The sequence below is a fragment of the Solanum tuberosum genome, unplaced genomic scaffold (genome assembly GCF_000226075.1).
Source record: "Solanum tuberosum cultivar DM 1-3 516 R44 unplaced genomic scaffold, SolTub_3.0 scf00422, whole genome shotgun sequence".
In the NCBI taxonomy this organism is placed as follows: Eukaryota; Viridiplantae; Streptophyta; class Magnoliopsida; order Solanales; family Solanaceae; genus Solanum; species Solanum tuberosum.
In genome coordinates, this window is record NW_006239341.1 from 259,344 (window position 1) to 272,453 (window position 13,110).

Sequence of the window (13,110 nt, forward strand, 5' to 3'; positions counted from 1 at the left end):
TAATAATTCAAATGAGAAAAGTCCTTACTCATATTGGATAACAGTATTATTATTCGAAGGGTTAAGCCTTATTTCCTTTTTACTCTATAATTTAAAAAGAAAAAATTGAACTAATTTACCTTTTCTTATGGTTTTCAAATACCTATTTTGTTTCCAAAAATTTTAAAAACAATGGTCGAAGTTGACTCAAAACTCCAATCATTATAGTTAATGCAGTATATATTTAGAGTTTAGTCTCCGATATTTTAAAATAATTGTATTAATTATGTGTCAATTTATATATTATTTTATATATGATAGAATGTACAATGAATACTATATAGTACTAACAATGTCGGAATCAAGCTATTTAAATACAAAATTTTCATTTAAAGTACCATCCACCAATTTGATTAATTAAAAATAATATAAAAACCACCAAATTTCTATAAATACAATGATCCCAAAGTTAAACATTGAAGATTCACATTCAATTTATCAGTTTCCCTCTTTGACATGTTGATCTTGGGTAAGTTGTTTTATGCATAATGATTATATATTCTGATGTACTTAAAAGTTATGTTGCTCTAATAGTCAAATTCAAGAAAAAAATATTGTTGTATTCATGTTGAATACTCAAAAATACAATAATTTTGGAGGATTCAACATGTTTCTATCCAATATTTTTAAAAAGTTTGAACCACATAAGCTAAAAGAGTTGTAATAAAAATGAAAAAGGGACCGTTGTATATATGATTCAGATGTATATTGTTGTTTTCAAAATCTGAGAATAATAATATGTTTTTGGTTGATCCTTAGCGTTGCAGTATAACAACCTCACCTCAGTCCTCACTATCCTTTTGGGACTGAGACGTAATTGTTGTTTTGTTATTATCGTGAAAAAAGCAAGATTGTAATGAAAATCTAATTTATGACTTCAATTTCTAAGTGAAAGTTACAGATTCACGTGTTAGAAAGGAGCAGCAAAAAAGAGCTCAGATGCACAATATTTCATCTTGAATCAGATGCGTGTGAAAACCCAATTGTTCACAAATTGTGCAAGTAAACATCATTGCTCTCTCTAATGCACCAGCCGGGAATCGAACCCGGGTCTGTACCGTGGCAGGGTACTATTCTACCACTAGACCACTGGTGCTGCTTGTTTATAATTCCTCTATGTATTTATATTGATTGCACTTTTCTGTGCTTGAGAATCAACTTGATTACAACAATAATATATTCAATTAGATCTATACTACTCGTATGAATTGAACTTGTTTGCATCTTTCAATTGTGTCATATTCAGTGTTTATACTAAATGAATATAAGATTTATCTTTGATACATATATTTATCACTTATTAAAGTTACACGATATATATTCTCAATTTAAATTAAATTATTTTATTTGATATAAACAGTACACGATACGATAAAAGTCAGATGTAATCTCCATTTTATACCATCAGCAAACATGACTTTTTGGGGTCGTTTGATACAAAGATTAATAACGCAAGGATTAGTAATGCATGGTTTATTTTTTATCAAGTGTTTGGTTTATTATTTTTCACTTCATCTTGTTTTTGGATTAAGACTCTAAAAAAAAATTGTTTTCAATTATACCCTTGAATTATTATGAAATTTTCTATTTCAGATAATTAGGTCAAGGTAGATAATTGCTAGATTATTATTCTTTTATGACCTTCTAACTAGCTAGGAGAAGAATAATTTTGTCGTCATATTTTCTATTTTCTAACTTGAAATATTTGAAGGCAGATAATTGTATCTTAATAAATTAATCACTCACAAAACGTCAATTTTCAATTTTAAAAAGATATATCATCTACTTTTAAAATCGAAAAGACGATAAACAGTATTAAAATCGATTAAATCATCTACATTTATACATAAAAATTGCAAGTATTAATTTTATTATGTATGCAATTTTATAAATTGTTCAAAATATAAATAATTAGAAACCACATATATACCAACAAATAATATATTCAATTAAGATCATAAACGTCATGTGTTGATATATTTGTCTTTTCAATTAGTAAATGTTAAAAAGCTCACATTTCAAATATAGTATTGATTTGTGTTGCATTTATTTAGCAACAAACAACTCTCTTTAAATAATAAAATTTGTAAGCTAATTTATCTAAATAAATTTACTAGTACAAATATAAAACATAAAATAAAAAAATTAACAAAATGATTAAAATAATTTGAGGATATTTTTGTATTTACATTGATTATTCAATGGTAATAAATCATATGTATTACTAATACCACCAAATGAAATGTATTAGTAATACATCATTTAATGTCATGCAGGGTGTAAAACTAATTTATGGATAAGTAATACTTAGACCCAAAATTCATATCAAACATAGTACTAAATAATATCATACATAATACATAGACTATTTCTCCTAATACTTCCTACCAAACGACCTAGCTTACGTGTTAGGTCCATCTCTGAAGAACTCTATATTGAGAATAAAGTCAACAATAATATTTGAACTTTAATTTATTATATAGTATATACTTTAAACTTCAGTTTCTTGCTTAGCTTGAACACTAGTGATGGAAAGTCGGTGCAATATTTGTTCATAAAATTATTTCTTAAAATAGTGTCAATTAAATAATTTTAAATATTTTATTGAGAATAAACTAAATATATTTATATAAGAGAAAGCAGATAAAAATCCTCCTAAACTTGACGACACAACTTACTTTAACATTTAAACTATACGGCCGTTTCAATACCCCCATTAACATGTTTCAAGTGATTTAAACACACCCTAAGGGATGAGTGGAAGAGAGAGTGAGTGTACTCTACTAAAAGCGCGTGAAAAAAAGTGAATTTTGTGAAGTCCTACACATGGCCTTTTTTTATTGGCCAATATATAACTGATATTTTAAATAGTTTTTCTTGATAAATTAACTCTTTAAGTAATATGTAAATTTTCTTATTTAAAGGTAAATGAAATTTGTGGGTCCCTTTTTAATTTCTTTAAAAAATGAATTCTTTTCATTTTGTTATCTTCCTCAATACCTCTCTTTCTCCATTGAAACACCTTCTCCTCCATCTTCATCTCCACCTCTATCCACTATTTTCATTTCACTAGTCCTTTAATAATCCGTAAAATTTAATACCAATGTCATTTTATTTACGTCAATTTGACTCTATATGATTGATGTCGATTTCGCAAATGTAAACTTTCTTAAATTTTGAGTGACTCATTTTGATTTCTAGATCCATTTCAAACATTTGTAGATACATTCAAACATTTCTCAAAGAATTTATATATTTTTTTGGATCAACTTTCTGATGCAATCTTCATTTCTTATTTGAGTTGTCAAGAAAAAATTGGCTTTCAACAAAATTCATTCTCCAAGAGGGTAAATTCATGGGAGGGTTCGAAGAAAATAATGTGAATATAATAGTAGACTTTCTTCTTTAAAGTTATTTAAAAAATTGTTGATAGTGAAGAATAAGATAAGAAAGTATTGAAGGTTGAAATGATGAACAACAAGGAAGAAGAAAGAGAAAGGAAGGGGTATGTGTTTATAAATTAATTAATTGATGTAATTAATTTTAAAAAGTGTTTAAGAAAAAATGGTGAATAAGTTAAAAGAAAATTAATGGTGTGGTGCCTACATGGTTATGATGTGGCGCTTATGTGGCTATGATGTGGCGGGTGAGAGTGGTGTTATAATCGCAGGGTAAAAAAACAATCACTTCAAAGATGTTAAAGGGGGTATCCAGGTTTTTTTTTTTTTTTTTGGGGGGGGGGGGGTAGGGGGGTATGTATTTTCCCTTTATATAATAATAAATCATCTCATAAGTGTAGAATAGATATTGGTAATTTCAAGTGTTTAGGCCTACCCATTCTCATTGTTAAGAAGTTTTAAACTCTTACAATTATTTTGGTTATGGTTTTATCTTTCAGACAGACATAATCACAAACTTTGGTAATTGATTTTTTTTTTTTCATTTAGCATTTCTTTTGCCACAAATTTGTCCAACTTTGGTATTTGATTTGCACATACTTACTAGAGGTATGTATCGGTCAGTTCGGTTTTAAGTATTTGATTTGCACAAACACTTACCGTAAATGACCTCGGCATCACAAACACTTGTCGGAAATGACCTCGACATCCCAAACACTTGTCAAAAATGACCTCGACATCATAAAACTTACCCAAAATGACCTCGACATCATAACACGTACCCGAAATGACATCGGCATCATAACTCACACATGTCTCATCACGGTGTTCAAAATCAATGCACACAAGAAATATCACACCACACATAAGATTTAACAATACATACATTTCAAGTTCACTTTCATGCTATGAAGCATTTCATCAATCAATCAATAAGGGTTATAACAAGGCAATTTACAAATATTTTGATCATCACATAGCCTTTTCATTTCAACCCCATTTTATTCATTAAGATTTATCAAGTGGACAATTAACCCTTCACCTCATTCCTATTACTCCCAACACACAACAATAAAGGAAATACATGAATTCTACTAGACTATAAGGTTTAGGAGATCACTTGCCTTAATCAATCAATTAATCAATTTGAAGCTTGAGTTTTCCCCTTTCAAAACACTTCCAAAGCCACACAATCTATATCAATCAAGTATTCACAATCACTTTCCAGAAACAACAATACCCACATCAATTACTTAGAAAAATGGATCAATCAACTGAAAATCCAATTTCAAAAAGGAGGTTTGATTATGGAAACCAATACTTGAAAATGAGATTTAAGTCCTTAGGAACTCATTAGTGAACACCATTTCGACTAAGGGGTCAAAATCAGTTCACAATCTACATTTTAGTTTAAAACTTGAGTTCTTGAAAAAACAAAGCATTTGCAAATCAAACCCCCGCAATTTTTTAGGTTAGAATCTGTAAATAATCAGAGAAAAATGAAGTTTTAGGGTCATTAAAACTTACCTAGATGATTTTGCACAAAAACGTTTCACAAATTGCCTCCAAGGGTTTCCCAAGCTCAAAAATGGAAAATGGGGCTAAAACCCCAAAATTTGCAGGTCAAAACCCTTCTCGAATGTCACTTTTGTGAACTAGGTTCCACTTAAGCGAACCCCACAAAAATTGGGGTCTCGCTTTTGCGCACCAGCGACCATCACTAAAGCGAGTCATGGTTCACTTAAGCAGACCTTGCCCAAAAGGCCAGTCTCGATTTTACGAACCAGGCTCTACTTAAGCGAGCCCCGCCCAAAAGACCAGTCTCGCTTTTGTGAACTAGGTTTTGTTTAAGCGAGGACTGCAGCACTAGAAACATCTGCCTACACAAAATCATAAAAAAGACCCTTGAGATTCCTTCGGAACCCCGTACACACAAATCACATATACACAACAATTATACTCAACGTTTTGAACTCAGTGGAATCATCAAAATTTGAATCTGAGGTATCCTTGACCCGATATCCGTGGAAACCACAAGAAAGTAACGGAATGCCTAAAAGGTCTAAAACAAGCTCGGGACTTCTAAAAATTCAACCAAGACCTCACCTAGGTCTAGAATCATCCCCTGGATCCAACGGAACTCTCAAAATTATGATTTGAGCATCTGAACTCTGAATGTTGACTAAAGTCAACCCAAAGGCTAAAATCTCAATAATTTCCAACTAAGGACCTCAAATCCTCAAAAGGACTTTGAAATTTGAAACTGGCAACTCTCATAGACAAATTTCCATATTTCGGAACTAATGGAATCAACGGAATTCCATTCCGACACTCGAAACTTCAAAAGGCTCCGAAAACCATTTTTAGGTAACTTAAGCCTTTCAAACTCAAAACTTACACAAAGTCTCAACAAAAAACTTAAATTTCGAAACCAACTTCCAAAACTCAATTAGAATCAACTCGGGGTCAAAATCGGGAGGGAAAATGGTAATTTTCCAAAAATAACCAATCGGGTCATTACACCACACTTGTATTTAATCTCCCATATTTATCTCTGAATGATCTTACTGCCTCATGTAAGATAGGGCTCTATCATTCCCGTTCACTCCATTAATATCTAAAGCGAACAATCTAACATTATCCAATGATGCAACAGAGCAATATACCCTTTATACATTCAACAAAAGCCATGGACTGACAAAATGTAATCAACACCAACTTTACACTTCTTGTTGTATTGAAAGAAACATCAAATTTTTCTTCCATATATCTTAAATAAAGTTACGTTCTAGCGTTGTCTGATAATGCCAACTCATTACCAAGTTGATACATTTGTACAAAGAGTTATCCGCAGTTTATTGCCACCCTTATTTTATCATGTTGTTCCTTAAATTATAATCCTCATCATATTGGGAGTATATATATAAATAAATGACTAATATTTGCTATTATTTAAGTGTAAATGGTGAAATTTTCCTCTTGTTCATTCTATTTAAGTCAGTTTTGATAAGTTGATATTATTTTTTTTGCAGTTAGATCCTAAATGTAGTAAATTAGCCTGTAAAATTTGAAACATATAAATTTATAATTTTAAATTTGCATTTAATCTTAAGCTATGTTAAGTTTGGTATTGGGATTGTCATGACCCAAGGGTACACCCTAGATGTAACATGGTGTACATGACTCCAAGAGGCCTGATACAAGTCACCTAGCATTCATAACTGTAACGACCCTAACCATCGTTAATTAGAAAAAGCAAAAATTTGGGAAATTCTGGGCCACTGTCCCTCCAGGGCGGGCTAGATGCCGCTAGGACGCAGCGCCACAGCGGGGGAATAGTCGCCAGGGCGGGATAAGCAAGGAAAAATGAAAATAACGTGAATCCTTATTTCCTCCTTCTTCCTAAAATACCTAAATTAATCGTAAAACACCCTAGAAACCCCCAAAAAGCTGCTCCAAGCTTAGGAAAGATGGAGAGAGATATTTCTAGTGAAAGGATGTCGACGGATTGCGGATTTCTGGTCAAGATCACCCTCACGAGTTTTGGAAGCAAGAATCGAAGGCCAAATTTCCGTGCAGCTGCTTGTCGCCCAGGTAGGCTAGGTTTTTATGAATTGAGTAGTTGTAAATCTGTGTTCACTGCGTAATATATGTAAATCAACGGTAGGATTTATGCACAGGCCTTCGTTTACCGAACGAAATATGATTAAATCCTAGGAAGAAGCCTTAGATGATGAACTAGGGTTAAGTATGGGTGAATTAGTGATTACATGTTATACGCCGATGAGTAGTTCATTGGGATGGTCGTGATTCTATGATTATGTGTGGTAGGTTTGTTCTTGCTTCATTATAATACGTGCATGTATGTGAACGAAGCTTGTTGATCACACCTAACATAAATCAGTATGAATGAAGAACTATATGTTGTGAATCACTCTTGTTGTACGATTGTGATGATATACACTGTGATTGTGATTGTGGATCGGGTGTTGCGTTCTGACACACTAACTTGGATCGGTTGCCACATTTCGGCATAATCTTTGGATCGGGTACCACATTTCGGTATGCTAACAATTTGGGTTTGGGTTCCATGAGAGGACCAATGATGTGATATAATTGTGTATCCTGAAAATGTGAAATTGAACGTTGTTCGTAATGATAATTGATATTGTATTTCCCCGGAGATTTTATATGGTTATGAGGACTAATGTATGATTGTTCTTTTATGTTGAGTAAACTGGTTATGTATCTCTTTGTTGAATGAACTGGGAAGGGTTCAATGGTCGTAATAATTGTGAGTAAGGAATGTTTGTAGGTTACAAAAGGGGATTCTTGGTTGGTAGTTGGGAAGCTTGATATAATGTACTATGAGGCAAGGGCTGGGTAATATGAAAAGAAAGTAAAGGTATGTTGTGTACTCTTCGATGCGTCAGAACGGTTAGGCCATGACCACGAACCTAGTAAGTAGGTTGACGGAGAAGGTAGTTGGTAGTAAGAGTACTAGTGTAATTTTGAGGTATTCGAGAAAGGGTAAAGGTGGAGAAACGAGTGGTCTTATTGCATGTTCTTATACGTTGAATTCTTATATTATGCGGTGGGCGTCGGGTTGACCGATGATGCCTACCAGTACGTGTGATTTTGTACTAATACCACTCTTTCTATGCCTTTTTGGCATAATCTACGGTCAGTGATGTCTTATTAGGTGAAGACGAAGAAATCTCCAGCAGCTTCTATTTTTCCTTCCGCATGGTGGGAGAAGCCCATACATCATGTCCAAAACTGATAAATAAGAAAGAAACTAAGAACAATGAAAGTCCTTCCTCGAAGCATGAGGACTCACCAAGCTCGAAAATCTCGCAATCAACCACTAGCCACGGAACTGAGGACCCTGACTGTCAGACCCTACATTTGGGGGAATGTAGGCAAGAGTATGCGTTAGTAAAAAACAATATACCAAGTATGATAGCCATGTATAAAACATGCTAAAATAGGATATTTCCTGACATGCCATTGACCAAGCTAAAACATGATATAAGAAGAGTTAGAAAACATAAGTCATAAAACATGGTCAATGCAAGCTAACATCTTTGAAACCTTTGAACACATGTGAGATACTACTTGAAGTAACCTTAGTTCATTATTATTGTTCGAAGTAGCCTTAACCGACATACAAACCATGTGAGCTATAATATCGGTGTCTCCCACACCGAAAAGGGTTGTCCTACTTGCCAAGGTAGAACCATGAATTTCTAGCTTAAGTGGATCCACTAGCTAATGTATATCTAGACAATCATCCTATGGGGGCACATAGTTAAGGGATAAGGAGATCGCTTCTAAAAATCCGGCCTCTACTAACGAGAAAGCTTCAATCTCAATATCCTCTCAGTGCTAAGCATAAATCCCACAGAATAGTCATTTCTTACTTGTTCTTATTATCCATGGAAGGGAACGTCATCTTGTCAATCCAAGCTAGGTCATAAGTTATCCATGGAAAGGTATCATTCAATAACCAATCCAAGCTAGGTTTCATTAGGATAACTCTTTATCTTTGATTCATTTAGGTGAGAAGACCTTTCAACCTTAGAACCCTTTACTATGTGAGAGAACCTTTCACATTCATGCTTTCATGTGTATATAAGAAAATCCTCTCAACCACACAACAACAACATCATCATTGATACATCACTCTCAAAACATCCTTAAACAATTTCATAGATTTCGTAAGAACATGGATAATTCCATAATTCACCTTTCAATGTTCAAAACCCACTTTCAATTATCAACATCTAGAAAACATGGGTTAGACATGGGTTTCATCATAAATTAATGTAATTATATCAATTCACGCTTGATTTCATAAAACTCTTCTTTTTGGACAGTCCCTCATTTTGTGACTACTTTCACCACAACTGAAGCAACCCTCTGTGCTGGCTAGACACCTACCCTCATGCCTCTTTCCACACCTAGCACAAGTAGGCAATAGGGATCCACTACTAATTCCTGACGGTTTAGGGTTAGACACCCTATCTTCGTCATACCTAGGAGCATTGGAGGAACCTTGCCCGGAAAACCCTTGTCTATACCTAGGACGACCATGTCCATCGGACCTTGCATGAGAGAAATTATCATCATCAATTCTAGACCTCTTTTTCTCCCTAGATCACCTTTTAAGTTTCTCCTCTTCAATCTGTTGGGCATGAGTCATAAGACAAGGATGAGCATGCAAACTCTTCACACCAAAAGTTTTCTCACTCATTTTCTTCCACTAAAAACTCCTCCATAACAATGAAGAGGGTCGTTACACTTAATCACATTATTATTTAACATAAAATTGACAATAAAAGAAGACACTTAAAAAGATTTATAGTGACATTTAAACTTATAAAGAGAGTAATTAGTAGTACTTATTATAGTAAGAATTACTCATGAGGAGAAAAGGTGAAGGGGAAAGGAGAGGGTAAGGAGGAGCAGATTTGGAAAGAAGAGGAGGGGAGGATTATTCTATTAAACAAAAAAGTAGTATTAGTTAAAAATAAATGTAAAAGATTATATTTTTAAAAAAAAAACATGTGTCGGTAACTAATTTGTAAATTTATTATGTCATTTGTTAATGACGCTTACACATAAGGTCTACTGAATTTGGATGTTCACGAGACACACTTATATCAAGTCAAAATATTTCTATGACACATTAATAAAATTAAAGTGCCTATCTAATTTTTATTTACAACTTAGAAGGGTCATTTAGGTATTTCACCAAAATAAACTAACAAATAGTTAAACACCCGAATCCAAAATCGTCTAACTAGAAGCCAATCTTATGCAATTTTCTCATCACTAAGCTTGCCCATGTGAGCTAGGTTTGTAGTTACACTAATAATTTCAATTTGTAATATTTATAGATTCTATCCACGCCAATGCTAAAGGCCAGTATTAAAATGATGTTTGACTAAGTTTATAAATTAGTTAAATTAATTTGTAGATATTTTAAGATTTATTTATATATGTTTGATGAATATAAAAATACTTATGAATGAAATTTTGTAAGTCGAAGGTTGCATGGTTCACCAATTTTTTCCAAGCCTAAAAGTTTTTTCTTTAAAGTTGACGTGTTTGGCCAAGCTTCTAGGAGAAGATAACAATATTTTAAGTTTGAAAAATCCTTTAGGCCATAATTTTTTGGTCATAATGGCCCAAATATGACAACATTGAATGTTCACATTAGGCGAAATGGTCTGATGGACCCTTATACTTGTATGAATTAGTACTTTTTACTTGATTCTTTGTCAACTGAACTCCTGAACCCATTGAAACTTGGTATTTTAAAGGAAAAAACTACATAAATGGGACCTTAAAACTCAAAAATAATTACATGTTCATAAATCCAAAGTAATTCAAGAAATACTCATTCTCTCAAAAAGTTACAGCCCATACCCCACATTCATTAAGGCTGAAATTTTTCGCTTAACTGATACTAAATTTGTATCATATATTGTATTGGTATCATTTAGGTTGATAATTTTACTTGATTGATACTAAATCAATATATATATATATACTACATTGGCATCATTAAGGTTTCTTGTTCATAAATTACTCATTAGTCAATGATACTATACTCGTATATATATATACTCGTATACATATGTATATACGAGTATATATATACTCTTATAGTATCATTGACTAATGAGTAATTTATGAACAAGAAACCTTAATGATGCCAATGTAGTATATATATATATATTGATTTAGTATCAATCAAGTAAAATTATCAACCTAAATGATACCAATACAATATATGATACAAAATACCAATACAGTATATGATACTGATTTAGTATCAGATAAGAGAAATTAGTTAAGGGAATATAGTGTAATTATTTGGTGGGGGTATGAATGTAAAGGGGTATATGTTTGTAATTACTTTACCTTTATGGGGTATTCACTTAGTTTCCTCTTATAACTAAGCAAATGCTCCGTGGAAAACTGTTGGCTCTTAGTATATATACTAGAAAAGGGGAAATTCGTGCTCTGCACGGGCCCAATCACCATTATTTTAAATTTATAATATTTATTTGTGGTACTTTTAATTTTTTTAAATTCCATGACATATGTTTTTTTTCTACGACTAATATTAATGATCTAACGTTAACATTAGAAATAAAAGGCGATTTAAAGATAAAAAGATGGAGAAATAAAATAATCAAACGTACTAGTTAGTTAATAACAATAAAATATGATGGAATTTTGGACAATTAAATCAAAAAATTTAATTTAAAATATCGTTGGTATTTACTAGTACTTATTTGGTATGTTTTTTTATAGTAAAAATTTACTTATGTAAATAAGGTTTTCTTAAATAGTAGGGAAAATGCATAAGTACCCCCCAAATCTATGCCCGAAATTTCAGAGACACACTTATATTATACTAAGGTCCCGTTACCCCCCCCTCCCCGAACTTATTTTATAAATAATTTTCTACTCCTTTTCAGCCTACGTGGCACTATCAACCAGATAGCTTGAAAAAAATGTCAACACGCGCTGGCCCAGAAGATAGTGCCACATAGGCCGAAAAGGGCTAGAGAAATTATTTATAAAATAAGTTTGGGGGTAATAGGACCTTAGTATGGTATAAGTGTGTGTCTGAGATTTCGGACATAGGTAGGGCGGGGTACTTGTCCATTTTGATGATGATGATGATAATAAATATATTTTTAACTACATAAATATTTTTGATGACATTTAAAAATCAAAAATATTTTTCTATAAGATAGAAGATGGAATAACTGAAATACGAATACGAAATATTCCTTTTTAATTAACACTAAATTAAATACAATGATGAAACATACATTTTAATTAATGAGAACACACAAAAAAAGAAGAGGCCCTAACTTATGGCTTTTGACTTATTTTTGTTATTTTGGCTTTAAAATAAGTGTTTATAAGCACTTTTTAACTTTATCCAAATACTTCAAAACTGCTTAAAAGCTATTTTGGCTTAAAAGCACCTAAAATAAGTCAATCCAAACGGGTAAATATGACGGGAAGCACATAGTTGAAGCTGACATGTTGATGGCCAACTATGTGCTTATTCACTTTTCGTATGTATATTATACAAATAAATATTACAAATAAACATGTTGGCAGAAATTGTTGTTGTTTTGTCTGTATTAGTCATTAATTGTAAGAGCTTACTATGGGCACGGGCCATTCCCCCCTAAGACTTTATGTGACTTAATGCCATGAGCAAAATCCAACTAATTCTTACGCAAAATGTGATTCAAGTAAATCTGTCAAAAAGGAGGTAAGGGCAATTTATAAATGCCACCAAAAAAAATAAAAATACACAATTTGTTTTGTTAGTTAACATTTTTAGGCATAATACATAAATTGGACCCTAAACTTGGCTTCGAATTTTAAGTATGACCTCTAACTTTCAAAGTGCACAAGTAGGCACTTCAACTATCCAATTCTTAAACAAAAAAACACGCGAATCCAACCTGGCATAACGTGTGATTGAGACGCAATTCAGGCGCGTCAGGGATATTTTTCGAGGCCCACAACAGTAAAAAAAAAAGCGGAAATGACAATTTTACCCTTAATGAATCCCTTTTAAATATATCTTTATTTTTTTCAAATCAAAATCCCATTTTTCTTCTTCTTCTTC

General features: G+C 32.5%; 1 non-coding gene across 1 annotated transcript; it reads right to left on the minus strand.

Annotated features, from left to right (window-relative positions):
• Positions 1-1,064: 1,064 nt before the first annotated feature.
• On the minus strand, positions 1,065-1,135 carry TRNAG-GCC (transfer RNA glycine (anticodon GCC)). Its single transcript has one exon. It is a non-coding gene; the product is annotated as a tRNA-Gly (tRNA).
• Between the last annotated feature and the right edge of the window lie 11,975 nt (positions 1,136-13,110).